General features: G+C 35.3%; 1 pseudogene; it reads right to left on the bottom strand.

Moving 5' to 3' along the window:
* Window positions 1-5289: 5289 nt before the first annotated feature.
* LOC107828799 (putative late blight resistance protein homolog R1B-17) lies at window positions 5290-13850 on the bottom strand (annotated as a pseudogene).
* Between the last annotated feature and the right edge of the window lie 1590 nt (window positions 13851-15440).

Genomic DNA, 15440 nt, shown 5'->3' with positions numbered 1-15440 from the left:
GAAACTCATAATCCCTATAGGTTTAGGAAAACACATTCTCCTAATAGATTTGGAAAAGGAAAACCTATTGTTCTTGTCAAAGTGGGAAACCTTTCTCTTATAAGTTTGGGACTATTTGGGATATATATATAGAGGTTGTAATTGGGATTCTAGAGATTGTACTGTGCTTTTCTTCTCATTCATAGTGAAAAACTTTCTCTACTTCTGCCCCAAGGATTAGCCTTAGCCGAACCTCGTTAAATCCTTGTGTTGATTTTTCTTCTCTATTTGTTTTGTGTGGGATTGTGTGCTAGTTAACCCACAATCTTCCGCAACACACCCAATTTGTTTTTCCTTACATCTGATGAGAATGAGCTGATATTTTCTCTATTTAAAATATACTGATTGGTGTCTATTTGGAGACTCTGTGGAGAAGTGTGATGTTTATTTGCAATGTAAATACAGTGGAGATGAGAAAAATGTTCAAAATGAAAAATGCAAGAGTGCCACTCGTTTTTTTTTGTTTTGTAACATTTTGGTTAAAAAATTATCACTCAATAAATGGAAAACGAATCTAGCCTTTAAAAGATCTTTTGTCCACGTGGCATTCATCAAGAGGACTATTGAAAAATACTGGAGCTAACGTTACTGGAGCAGAGCCTATCCCGGTATTGACCATACTATTGCTTAATAATCTTGCATCTTCACAAGTTTGTTGTTCCAAAAGAACATACACTTCTGTAATCACTAACTTGCTTAAAATGCTGGCATTAGCAAATAGGTTTGCCAAAATGTAGGTCCTTTGTCATATAACACTAATTTCTTAATGCAAAGCTTCTTCCACTTACATTAGAGAGAAGCTTCTACTCTTCTACAATATAAAGCTCAAGAAATCTTGAACATGTGAAACTGGAACAGGAAAATGATAATGTAATCTGTTTATCAAATACTTTATCGGAAACAACCTTTCTACTTCTCACAAGATAGGGGTAAGGTCTGCGTATGCCCCATTCTCTGCAAACCCTACTTGTGGGATTTCACTGAGTACGTTGTTGTTTGTTTATCAAATACTTCGTTGTGCTTCTCTTGGGATCAATGGTGGCAACCCACCTAGGAGCAGATGGATCATAACTTTTATGATTCAACTAAATTCAATATTTTAAATATGAAGCATGAATATGTATGTGAAAAATCACTAATATTCAATAATTATTAAATTCTAAATCTATAATCTCGAAGATGAAATGAGTTCAATGCAAAAATTTTAAAGATTGAACCCATCAAAGTATACATTCTGGATTTGCCTCTGAACCTACCCGAGAATAGTGCATATGAAGTCTACTCATCGAACGTACTCATAAATCCACCAAGAAATCCAGCAACAATGCAGTCACCACATAACATATCGTTTTTTACCTCTGAAGAAAGAAAATGCAAACATGAAGGATATGATTAATCGTCAGACGTCGTTGCAGCATCTTCTTGCTTAAGAACAAAATTACAATGTTAAACCATAGTCACCAAAAGCACAAAGGATAGAACAAGTACCTGCACAACCAACATAGTCCACCGGCTTTGAACCGCCCGTTGAAATGATCTACAGAGTTAACCCTAGTGCCTTGACATTGTGAGCAGAACAATGCACCTGAGAGCAATATAGTGTATAAGAAGCAGAAAATGTTGAGCTAAATCAAAGTCCAAATGGATGATTTCAGGTTTGTGTAACCAATATGTATATATCTATTTCTCAAATAATCATGGACATAAATGATGAGTATAAGCAAGAAAAAGAACCATAAAGGCAAGTTTGAAGTATGTAACCGGCAAAGAACCGGTAAGGCTGCAGCATCAACAAAAGTTCTCTCAACTAGGAAATTCTCGCCCAGATACAGTGTAATTGTCACATAAAATTTGATGTATAATTTTGACAGGAATTTATAAAAAAGCGGTTCTTCCATCTAGTTCTCAACATCAAGAGTCAAATTACACTACACCAGATGCAAATATAATTTTAATAAAAGAAGTTCAAAGCAGAGAGGAAAAACAAACATTATGATGATGTAATGCATTCGCTGGTACCTGGAGCTTACAACAAGAAGTTGTTTAATGTAGGAGTTCCACAAAATGCTTGGTTTCACGCACGCACTCTCACCAGAGATGCAAATAAATGAAAGATTTTCTTAGAAAACATAATCTTTATGATCTTTCATTTGACTGTAGATGCTGAGTTCAGGAACACAAGATTAGAAAGGTTAGAGAGTTTAGCAAAGGATTATGCCAACCCAGAACCATCAACTCCCCGTCTCAACTATGTGTGTTACTTAGAGGAACCATCATACAAGGATTTTCAAGCATTTATTTGCCACTTGTTACAACACATACTTTGCGCATTCAACTGGAGATCGCATGACAGGGAGAAAGGCCAGTAATGTGTTAATTGAGGCCAAATACATAGACATCCCCTAAAGTAGGCTTCAATTTTCATTTTGATACCTCAATTAAGGCTAGTACCTATTAGACAATTTACCAAAGTTGGCTCCCCTTGGATGTGATGCGTCAGTACATCCATCGCCCAGGCAAACAAAAAAGGACCGAGTGTCGATCCCTGGTGCAACCCCAACATGACTGGGAAGTGATCCGAGTCCCCTCCTCCTATGCTCACCCAAGTCTTGCTCCATCATATATATCTTTAATCACCCTAATGTATGCAACAGGTACACCTCTAGCCTCCAAACATCTCCACATAACCTCCCTCAAGACTTTATTGTAAGCCTTTTCTAAGTCAAAATATTTGAATAGTTCTCCTTAGAAAATAGTTGGTAGACATAAAAATTCTCTATTAGTTAAGCCACCTTTTTCTAAAAAGGATTGTGGTAATTCTAGTTTGACACTATTTGGAATGACTCTATCAGATTGAGCCTCAGCTCCTATCACAACCCCTGAAAATTGGGCAGTCACTCTAAATTCCAAGCAGTCTTTTTCAGTTTTATTTGTTTAAATAAAAAAAGAGTAAAGAAAGTCCCGAAGAGCGGAACGTCCGTCCAACTCCCCCAAATACAAGGGAGCGTCCAGGTCTTATTGTGAAAAAAAAAAGCCGCCCGCCACACCAGTTCATGTCTTTATTTCGTGTGTTCCTGGGAGGAATTCGATCTCGAAATACCGCCTAAATAACTACGGCCAGAGAGTCAACTAGGTCGGGAAGAAAGAGTCTGGAGATCATTTTGATCTCCAGTCATTACCATCTCTTTCTCAAACTGAACACTGTTTCAAGGCCTGGTTGCCATTTTGTTGTGCATACTATTGCAATGTTTCAAAGGTAAAAAGAAACAATGAATTCGTTGGGGCTTTCAATGCAAAGCACAAATACAACACGAGCTTTAAGGAAGAAAGGCACAAATGAAATAAAAAAAAAGTATACATGTAATAAGTATAAGCACAAATAACAATTGTATGAACGATGGAACTAAAAGATACAATCAAGTTAAACAGCCATTGTTAATTAATGCATTCCTCAAGACAGATTTCATGAGTAAAGAGATGCACACCTTAACCTAAACCGACGCATAACCTAACTAAGGTGCCTGGACTTTAGCGTGCCTCAAACGAACCTCTAACTATATTATTGTATCAATGTGATTTATCCTGGAAAATTTTCTCTTTCAAATCGTCCAAATCATGCACTGTAGAGATAATTTGTATGCTTTAGTCAGCTTCTTGTGCATAACAAGATTTCATTACCTTACCTCAGTCCAAATAGTTACGAGTTATAACCTGTTTGGTTTCTACCTATCACATCCCAAATGTAACATGAAAGGCACTCGTAGGCCTAAACATCAGGCGAAGGCTGAATACATATGTAGCCCCCTAAACTTGCCTGTTTTTTTCCATTTGGGCACCTAAACTGAAGGTTGTATTAATTGGACACCTAAACCTAATTGAAACTGTGTCAATTGAACACAATTTTTACAACGAGCAAAACTAATTCATGCGTGACGGCCAAATGCTGCTGATGTGGCCATGTGACAAATAACAAAATGACATATCAGTAAGGAGAAAAAAAAAACCCTTTTCTTCCACCTCCCTCTTTTGACTCTTCACAAAATCCCCCATTGCACACATAAAAATACCATGCCGCCTTGTTAAATATAGCATCCAGTCTTCCAGTTAAACCTGGTGATCCCAGATGCAGTGCCATCGCCTTATAAACTCCGACAAAATTGCAGGGGTCGGATGTAAAATCATTCAAGCTTTTACGAATTGCTTGTAGTACTAAGAAATCAATAGAGTCAAGCACACCATAAAGCCAAAAATAAAAACAGTAATTTATTCTTTATTTATAAGAGCCTCATTATTGTCACCATGGTGGTTGTAAATAAATGAAGAGAGGAATGTAAAAGGGGTTTATATAGAATAATACTGGAGACTCTTGAATATTTCTTTTCCGTGAGAAGCTATAACGAGTTCTCATGGGATATGGCCAACTGGTGTTCTTGAACGCTTTAATGGCGACGACTTCAAAGTAGAAGTTGATATAAGAAGAAAACGAGTGGCTTATGAGAAAAAGCAACAGCTAACAAATGGAAAGAAAAAAGTTCTTTTCATAAAATCTTCTGTTGAATAACATAATTGGAAGAACAAGAAGAGACCAAAATTTATATTAAGCTAATTGGCTCCCTTCTTCCTTGGTGGGTATCCAGTATAGCTGCTACAGTTGTCATCATTAGCCGTGGAACTGAGCCACCAATTATCTCCCTTCGCGGAACAAACAAAAGAAAATAGTTTGACCAAAAATAAAAATATTTGATTACAAAACTAATTAAAATGTTAATTTTACTGTCAAGGTGGTCAAGATGGTAGTGAAGAAGGTGAGAATGGTGGTGGCACATTGAGGTTGAAGGAGACAAAAGTGAAAAAATATATTACTGCTATAAAAGAAAGATTGGGGGTTTTCACTCTCTTACAGGAGAGTGTAATACACATGTTATGCCATATCAGCAATATGTGTTCAATAGACAAAGTAGAACTGGAGTTCCGGTGCCTAATAGGTACAACCTTCAGTTTAGGTGTCCAAATGAAAAAAATGGTCAAGTTTGAGGGAATGCATATGTATTCAGCCTCAGGCGAACTATAACATTTTAGACAGCCTCAAGCAATCACTACTAGTATCAAATGAAAAATCAGATGAAACGTTCCCTGTAAGACTATCCGTAATTTAAAGTCTCAGCTAAACTTCACGTAACAACATGCATCAAGAGTTACCCATTAGTTATATGTACCAACATCAAATTTATAATATCAATAAACCATAGATGAAGCACAAAGTTTTGGATATGACCCCAATATATATAGCCGAAACAAACCATAGTATTAATTACTATTACAACCCAAAGGAGTCCATGGAGTAACTCTAAAGTTCAAAACAACATGATTAAGCAAAAGAAACTCCAAATATAGCACCCACATATGAGAAATGGGGCTCACCAAAACAGCCTTCTCAAACCAACAATGCCTCAACCGCCGAGTAGCGTCTCAACAACAGGAACTTTCATACCTTGATATAATGTAGAGATACATAGGTTAGGTAGCTGCCTATAGCCTTGATAACAGTCATACTTACGGCTTCTCCTAAGTTAGCCTTGATTATAGCTACCTAACAGGTAACACATATGACATATCCTTTCCTTGACAAAGATATATATCTTTTAGGGAAGGAGTTATAGTTATTTTACATCATCCAAATATAATAAATCGCACAGACATAATTATTGTTTTGATTATTATATATATATATATATATGTGCGATTTATTATTAAAAGGTATAAAAGATGCATGATCAACATTTTGCGTAGGTGCTTCGTGCTTTAATAATAGTGAATGTAGTTTAAAATATTATATAAAAATTTGATGATCAATATAAGATATTGTTTGAGTAGGAAAATAATTCAAATATAATATGAAAATGTACTGTAGTTCAAAGGTAACACGAATATATTATAGTTTTCAAAGAATGTTTGGTTAATATTTTTTTTCACTTGCTAGGCTCCTTAATATTTCAGATTTTAAAGAAATTTAGAAAATTGAAATCAAGTAATTAGCACCGGTTGGCTTAAAATTTTGAAAAATTTCCTATTATAAAAAAAATTAGAACTAATTGCAGCCATGTTAATATCGGTTGGGTTAAAATTGAAAGTACTCTTCGACATATAAACACATGTTCAAGTCTTTTGAAATGAGACTAATCATTTACAGTCTACATTTATAGTTTTATTCAAATAAGAAAATAATTTATATAAGGTAGTATATTAATCGATAAAAATCAAAATTTCAATTGAGTTTCTAGTCATAAATACGAGGAAAATAATTAAATTTACAATTTTGTCCAACGTAAAATAAGTTTTAAAAGGTAAAAAGGTGAAAGACATTTTGCTTAGGGCCTTTGGTGCTTTTAATATAATATATTAATTAATATAGATAAACTACTTAAGTTTTTTCAAAAATTTAGTGAAACCTCCAAGGCAATAATGAATTATTCGACTACAATATATACAAGCCTTGAAAATATTTATTCTTTACAATTACTATTTTATTACTCATTTTTTATTACCTATTCCGAAAATAATTTGATTCACGTAATCAAAGCATCCAGTTATCCAAATGTTACAATATTAATCAAGAATATACAACAACATACCTGGATGGATTTAGGATACGAATATCCACGGGTTTGTTTCCGTTATCTTCTTGTTCTTGTTGAATTTGTGCAGCAGAAGCCTCGAGTTTGGGCTTACAGTTGCATAACACAATTCGTTGTAGTGAGCTGATGTCTGCAAACTCAATGGGTATCTCTTCCAAATTAAAGCAAGATCTAAGCACAAGGCATTCAAGGGCAGGGAAATTGTCATCCGTGGCTTTCCAGTAGTTGAGACGTGTCCAATCAATTAGCAAAAGCTTCAACTGAGTAAAACCCCCAGCAACTGTATACCATTCATTGTCCTTCATAACACTTAGCACTTTTAGCACCTCAAGGTTAGGCAATTCACTTATAATGTTTATGTCCTCCCACCTTAGACAAGTTCCATTCAACTCTAACTTCTTGAGCGTTGCTGGAAAAGCTTCTGCACTTGGAATAGTCGCTTCTCCAAACTTCCACGTGCTATGAAAATCAAACCTCAAATTTTCAAGTTGATGAAGATGGACAAGATTGTCGAAAAGTCTAGAATCTTCGAAGTCATCTTTATCTCCATAAATTCCTAACTTTTTAACATTTTCAATCCCTGAAATAACCTCCTTTGTGCAACTAAATGCAGACAACAAATAAATAGTTTGTACGTTTGAAAGGGCCAAGTGCGTCCCCTCTTCCTCAGCAGATACACTTGGAGGATTTGGTAAATAAAATGCATTCAGTTTGAGATGCCTTAATTGCATTAGTTCCCAAATTTGCTCCGGAAACACTATACATTCCGAACTAGACCCTTCAAATATGAGTGTGTGCAGATTCCATAACCTGCAAATTTCTGGAGGTATGTCAATGAAACGCCCGGACAACGCTAGGTACCTCAACCAAATGAGGCATAGTATTTGTGAAGGGAAAGACTCCACCTCTATGGGACTCAAGTCCAAGGTTCTGAGTAATTTGAAATGAATAATCTCTGATTCCAGAGTAAAACTTGGTAAAGGACAATAATTGGAAAGAGAGATAATAGAACGAATTCGTTTCAAGAAATAATTGCTATCATCAACATCATCATCTCTCTGCCCCCTTATCAAATGATGAAGTTCAGGGGTAAGAAGGGCCCTATAGTAACCACAGTGAATATCATCATGTTCAGTCCATCGTTTACAGGGCCCTATTTTATGCCTGCTAAGATGACGATATTTTGGAGGAACAGGATTTGGTTCATCATCAAGTTCAAGTACAATGTCGTGACTTTGAGCTATTTCATCCGAACCATCATTTTCATCCAAATCGAGGTAATGAAATACAATATCATTCATGATAAAATTTTGGCTTTGAGCTTCTCTCAAGCATAGCTCATATATTAGATCATGAACCTTACATGATTTAATTTCTGTTTCATCCCATTTTTTCTCACAGGCAAGAATTAGACATCTGTCGACAAGATCTTTTAAACACTTCTCAGCCTCCCCTTCAAAGTCTTTTTCCAACTTCAAAAACCCCTCAGCTAGCCATAATCTCACCAACGTCTTCACCGAAATCTCTCTGTCTTCTGGAAAAGCTCCAAAATACAGAAGGCATGCTTTTAGGTTACTGGTCAAGTGATTGTAACTCAACCCAAGCACATGTAAACATTGTTTATCAGGATCATTTGTGACAAACGACATGACATCTTGAGCAACATTTTCCCAATCTTCTATTGTCCTTTCAGATTTGGATAGAAGCCCAGCAACCACAACAATGGTTAGCGGTAACCCTTGGCATTTGTCGACAATTTGCTTCCCAATAATCTCATATTCAGATGGCAATTCTTCATTTGCAAACGCCGCACTTTTGAAAAGGTTCCAACTCTCATATGGATCCATGAAACTCATCTGTAAAGAAAAATTCTCTGTACCAGCATAACAAGCTACATCAGTGTCACGGGTAGTCAACAATACTCTGCTCTCATTGTTTTCACTTGGAAAGCATTGTCTCACGTCATCCCATGCTTTACTGCTCCACATGTCATCCATGACAATTAAATATCTCCTGCTTTTTAAACTCTTTTGTAGCATATCTGCTAGCTCTGCCTCATCTTCCATGTAAAATGTGTCACCCATTCTAGAACGGAGAAGGCTTAGCAAGATTTCTTTTACATTGTGATGGCTAGATACAGTAGCCCAGGCACGAACATCAAAATGAGATCGAATGGATACGTCATTATAAACTTCTTTTGCTAAAGTTGTTTTACCAATGCCCCCCATCCCCAAGATCGGGATGACTTTCAGTTCACCAGAGGAACGTCTTGTCAGATCTTCTAACAACCTTTTCCTTTGATCATCACGTCCCACCATATTCTTCTTAACATTCAAAACATCTTTTGCTGAACTCGAACCTCGAACCAAAGATTTCTTTTGATGCTTGTTTGCCTTTGTGTTGAATCTTCATGGACTCTTTCTGGAGATGACTAATGTCCTCAGCTACTTGTTGCAAGCTATCACAAAACATCTCGTGTGCCGTTACTTTCTGCATTTCATCATTTGCCATTGCAGCTTCTGTTAGTCTCAGCTGAATTGTGTATTCAACTGCATTTGCAACTTCTTTTATCCGTGCTTCCAAATCTGTCATTTCCTCAGACACATTGCTTCTCTCAGAGTTTTTGAGGAAAACTTCCAGGGAACTAACTTTTTCATGAAGAGTGAGGATTTCTTCTTTGTGATCACGAATTAGAGATTGTATTGGTGATTTCGACGTCAAGAACAGTTTTATCGTTCTCATAAGAGAAACAATACTAGCATAAGCCATATCTACTGTATCTGTGTCCTATGAGATTATGACCTGAAAGCTGCATGTTGCAAGAAGCAAGTGGCGTTACACATAACATGATATTTGCAATAGGGAGGCAAAAACAGCAGATCAGATAAATTTCAGGCTTCACTTATCTCAAGTTCTCAATTTCCTTTGCGTACTGATCTAGACTTGTATAATTAATACTATAATATTTATAGCTTTTATGGACATCGTGTCTTATTTATTTTGATGTTCAGGTCACGTATGTTACTACACACGAGTTTACACTTTTGCGGTACAGCGGTATATAATCTTTAGACTTTACTCTCTAAACCTGGAGAAGGGTATGTGCAATTTGCCATGCATCTATTGGTTTGGTGTAAATACCCTGTGTGGGGTAAGTTTTTATGTAAATAGAGTAATAACCTTTGGAAGTACCTAATACCTATATTTACTGGTCATTAGTATACATGCAAACTATATTTTCATTTGTGAAATCTCTTATAACTATATGTATCCTATTCCAACTTTTTTTATTGTGAGTTCGCGTCTCCCCAAGAGCAATGTGGGAAGTTCTTGGAGGGAAGAATGCCGGGATCTATTTGGAAACAGCTTCTCTACCCCAGGGTAGGGGTAAGGTCTGCGCACACACTACCCTCCCCAGACCCCACTAAGTGGGATTATACTGGGTTGTTGTTGTTGTTGTTTTCCTTCACCGCTCAATTTTTTAAATACTTTTGTACTGTTTCACAGAAAATTAAATGCTGTGATTCTGTAATACTTTGAACATGAAATTCTCTACTTTTCTTTAAAAAAAACAAAATCGATCAATCAACTATATATGTCGCAATCCCAAACTGCTTGAATCGGCTATATGAATCCTCCGTATTCATTCTGCTCTATTTGAAACATTTTTATTGGAATACAGGTAAATAAGTTGTATATTAAGGCAAACTAAAGGCTTATAACTAGAGATATCATAAAGCTCACACTTACCTCGAAAAGTAACACCACAACTCCTAGGAAATATCAGATTAAATGTAAGTACAATAATGACAAATCTTTAATTTCTACTTAGGTATATATCATCTACATGGATCTTTACTTCAATAGTGTTCTATGCTTGGCTAAATCAACTTTAATGTTTGAATACCGTAGTGATTGGGCCACATATGAGTTCCGAATTTTTCCTATACAATTACAGAACGGTTGACTTTGTTTGTTAGAAGAACCATCACATTAAAAATTGAAGTTGGATTAGCTAAATGAATTTGAAATCCTGAAAGTTGTATAAGTCATAGTATATATAGACTAAGATGATCAGTTAAATGTTTTCAAACTTCTTAGTCAAAATATGGAAAAGGTATGTATCACGATAATATTGTTTATCGTGAAGGTTTTATTTTTCACAATATAAAAGGTTTCAATTATTGATTTATTCCATATTGCTTTAGGGCATTTCAAAAATTATTCTGTTGCCGCTCTTTAGTGGGAAATGGTAATAATATTCTGGAAACGGCAAAAGGAAAAAGTCTAAACAGCAGCAAGTTTTAAATTTAAAATAAAAAGGACGGAATATCTCTAGTCAATCGCAAATATAGCTTTTAGAAAAAATTACTCTCTCTATCAGATGGAACAATATTCCTACCAATTCAGGCCTATATTTTATCTTCTTATCCAGAGGCGGATCCAGGATTTTAAGAGGATGGATACACTATTATAAATAAACGGATTTAAATTTAAATTTGATATTCAACCTTTGGCTTACGGAAACCATTACACTATTGAAATTATAAATTTACAATTTTTAGACATTTTCATGATTTTTCCAAAATACATCTATACTCCATGTCGAAAATTTGTTAGTCGAACCTGTTAATTGCTCTATATTACATCCTCAATTACTACTAGTTTTAATATAAGACATGTCGTTTAATTATATAAAATTTTATTATTACATAAGAAGAACAAAGATAGACTTGGGGATTTTAAAAAATAAACCAAATAAAGAAAGAAAAACAAAGAACCAAGTTCTTAATCAAAAAGCAAGATGGACAAGAAAATTAAATCCTTGACCGCACTTGGTGCACCCATTAACCATTGCACCATATGACTCTCAAGAACTTAGGTGCACACACATATATTTGTATTATTTTAAAGTAATATAACATCTATGCATGGTTCAAGGAGGAGAGCATGGGTGCACGTGAACCTGCTTTCATCCCCGTAGATACGCCCATGTTCTAAGAAACGGATCCAGAATTTAAACTCTATGCGTTCAACCTTTCAGATTTTTAGTAATGAACCTATTAAATTTTTAAAGTACTGGGTTATAACTTTACTGGATTTTTATACATAAACTTGTGTCCTGTGTCGAAAGTACTGGGTTCGGATGAATCCAGTATTCCTAAGATGCATCCGCTCCTGCCTGTTCTTATTCGGTTTGGCTAACTTGATTTTTTTCATTCCTTGGCCCAATATTAGAGACTCGTTTCTAATTTGAAAATTTGAGTTGGATCTTCGAACTCGAAGAACACCGAAGCTTCATTATTAAAATCTTTATTGCTGGATTAGAAGAGTGGATCGAAATTCATGGTTAAAGTAGCTATTGGATTTACGAGTTTTGTTGGGTTTACTGATATTTTGAGGTACATTTCATTGCTGAAAACGTAAGGTGAACACCTAAGAAATTAGAAAACCTCCATTGTTGGAGTTCAAGTTTCTCAAATCAGTAAATTTTACAAATTTTTGTGCAATATGAGTATGACTTTAATAGTAACCCATGAAATTTTCTCTAGTTTTTACTATTCTTTGTGATGAAAAACTTTCTAAAGTACATCGATAACAAATATAGTATTAATATCGACATAATATTAAAAAATTTATGCCACATAATGCACCCTAAGTTCTCTTTAGGGGCACTTTCAATTAGTAATATTCAGAAATGGAACTATATGCGAAACTTCAGGCCAAATTAAATCTCCAAATAGAAATCAGTGTTTTCAAAGATGAAAAGCGCAAAAAAGATTTAAGGTCTATTGGGGCTTTAAGCGCAAATAAAACAGGGGCTTTAATGAAGAAAGGTGCAAATGGAGAAAAACTACACATATGTATGTGTAGTCCAAGACTAATATGTATAAGCATGAATGTCTTATATATGGACAAATAAATTGAAGAGAATTAATTACGGTAAAGTGAAATATCAATTGTTTAGTGTCGCATCTTCAGGATTACACTCATTTGCAAAGAAAAGTATGTCTTAGAGCCTTGATGACAACATTGAAGTGCCCGCTAAGGGCGAAGCGCTCAACATGTTTTGAGCCTCGCTTCAGGGCTCAAACGCTATGCTTTCCTCAGCCAAGAGTCCATTGGAAACAGTTTCTCTATCCACACAAAATAAGGGTAAGTCTCTGTACGCACTACCCTCCCCAGACCCCACGGTGTAGGATCAGACTGGGTATGTTGTTGTTGTTCAGGGCTTAAGCGCGCTTTAAGCTCGCCTTTAATAACACTGATAGAAATTAAGCAATAGATTCCACGTTGAAATATTAGTAAGATGCTAGCTTATGTTATATTCCAATAATGATTTGTTTTTGTTTCAGAAGTGAATTGCAAATGTTGATGTATTATTACTAATTTTTAGGAACTTTTGTCAATAGATTAAAAGAAACAAATACATTGCAAATAAAACCATAACAATATTATAATAGACGAGCAACAGAAACTCTATAACAGTCTCAAATCACAAATCTATTATTTTCCCGCTTTTATTTCCCGTTAACATCTTGATATAACCTTTAGGGCCTCTATGTTTATGCATTTCCAAAAGGGACTGGAAAAGTTGCTACTATTTGACCAGGAGATCATGAGTTCTAGCTGTGGAAACAGCCTCTAGCAAGGATACAAAATAAGACTGCATACAAGAGACCCTGGTTGTACGGTCCTTCCCCGGACCCTAAGCATAGCGGGAGCTTAGTGCAGGACGGCCCTTTTAACGACCATTTAAGCATTGAACTTGTACTATATATATGATATATAGCGCAAGGAGACAAAACATTAAACAAGAGTAATTAAGGGCAACTAACCTTTCAATGGCAGATCAGCAATACAGGAGAGTTGGGAAGCAGCAAAATCACTTCAACAAATATACACAATTAATATAATGAATATCAACAAACAAATGGGTAAGCACACTAAAAATATAGTGTGTAACCAACATAAAATCAAGAGAACAAGGAATTGAGAAAACAAAGGAGAATAGCGTACCTCTAAAGGGCTGCAATGATTTAGGCAACCAAGTTACCAAGTGAATTCTATATAAAGAACAAAAGAGTTGACTTTATGTGAATTTCATGACAACTTCAATTAGGGAATATAATATTATACCAAATGGGCATAATATATTATAAGCCATGATGGTTATAAGTAAAGGCAGATCCACAAGTTGAAATTTATGGATTCTCACATCGGCCTTAAATTAATATATAATAATAGGTCAGTTCAAAGTCAAATATTTATAGATATCTAATAGATTTCTCAAAACATATACATGGTCTGATTATATAGCACATTCACATTAGCTGATCTATGAGGATTGGAGATTAATAAATCAAAGAAAGATGTGAGATAACAAAGAAGATGGCATACCTCTGAGTTGCTAAAATCGTGTCTACGTTCATGTTACCATCAAGTAAATTTTATATAAGGAAAGAAAGACTTGACTTTGTTAAATGGGATGACAACTTCAATTAAGAAATATAATATTTATGAGCCACATGGGTGTTAGTATTTTATAAACCAGGTTGGCATGTTATCAGTTATCACCAAGTAATTCTATATAAAAAAGAAAGACTTAACTTTATAAAATGGGTGACAACTTCAATTAAGGATATACAATATTAGGCCACATGAGTGTTAACATAAAGAAGGAAACCTTGGTGCAACGGTAAAATTGTCTCCGCGTGACTTCTAGGTCACGGGGTTTGAGTGGTGGAAGCAGCCATTAGTGTTTTTATTAGGATAGGTTATTTACATCACACCCCTTGAGGTACGGTCTTTCCTAGACTGCGTAAATACATGATACATTGTGCATCAGGCTGCCTTTATGAGTGTTAAATACAGGATACCTTGTTGGTTTGAAAGTTTATGGCTTCTTGTTTATTATATCTAAATTATTTATGAATACTCTTGAGAAGCCATTTTCCTTAATTTGCGTACCAAACACCGGAAAATGAATAAGATTACTACTTTTTTCCGAGAAAATATTTTCTTGGAAAACATTTTCTGTTATACCAAAGACACCCTATATTGGAATCTCATATGTAAAATATTGGAATTCCAACATATTCATATTATGCTGCAACTTTTTCGGATTTTTAAAATTGTGACTATATTTCAATTACCATTTGTAAATCTGGTTATTTCTAAACTTTTTCGCCGAGTTAAAGAAATGCTTTAGGTTGAAAATTCAGAGTCGCAATTTAGTTGGTAAAGCTTTAATTTTCTCTGAACACTATAAAAAATCTTTATTTTTAGCTAGCAATATCCAATTATCCGGATATTTTCCAACTAAGAGTTCAACTTCATTGCCCGAACACGATTGGTAATATCCAATTATCCGGATATTTTCCAACTAAGAGTTCAACTTCATTGCCCGAACACGATTAGTACTAACCACACTAGGCGCCACCAATCTAGATATTTTCCTACTAAGAGGCTAACTTCATTACCCCGAACACGATTGGTGCTGACCACACTAGGCGCTACGACGATAGCAAGAGGGGGTGGGAATAATCTTGCATCTTCACAAGCTTATTGTCCCAAAAGAACATGCACCTCTGTAAAATCACTAACTTGCTTAAAATGCTGGCATTAGCAAATAGGCTGGACAAAGTGTAGGTCCTTTGTCATATAACAAAAAATTCTTAACGCAAAGCTTTTTTCACTTAGTTCAGAAAGAAGCTTCTACAATATCAACATGGGTGAATGCATCATGGGAGTGTCGGGTTCAAC

Source organism: Nicotiana tabacum, chromosome 8 (genome assembly GCF_000715075.1).
Source record: "Nicotiana tabacum cultivar K326 chromosome 8, ASM71507v2, whole genome shotgun sequence".
Lineage (NCBI taxonomy): Eukaryota > Viridiplantae > Streptophyta > Magnoliopsida > Solanales > Solanaceae > Nicotiana > Nicotiana tabacum.
This window is presented reverse-complemented; position numbering and strand designations above follow the sequence as displayed.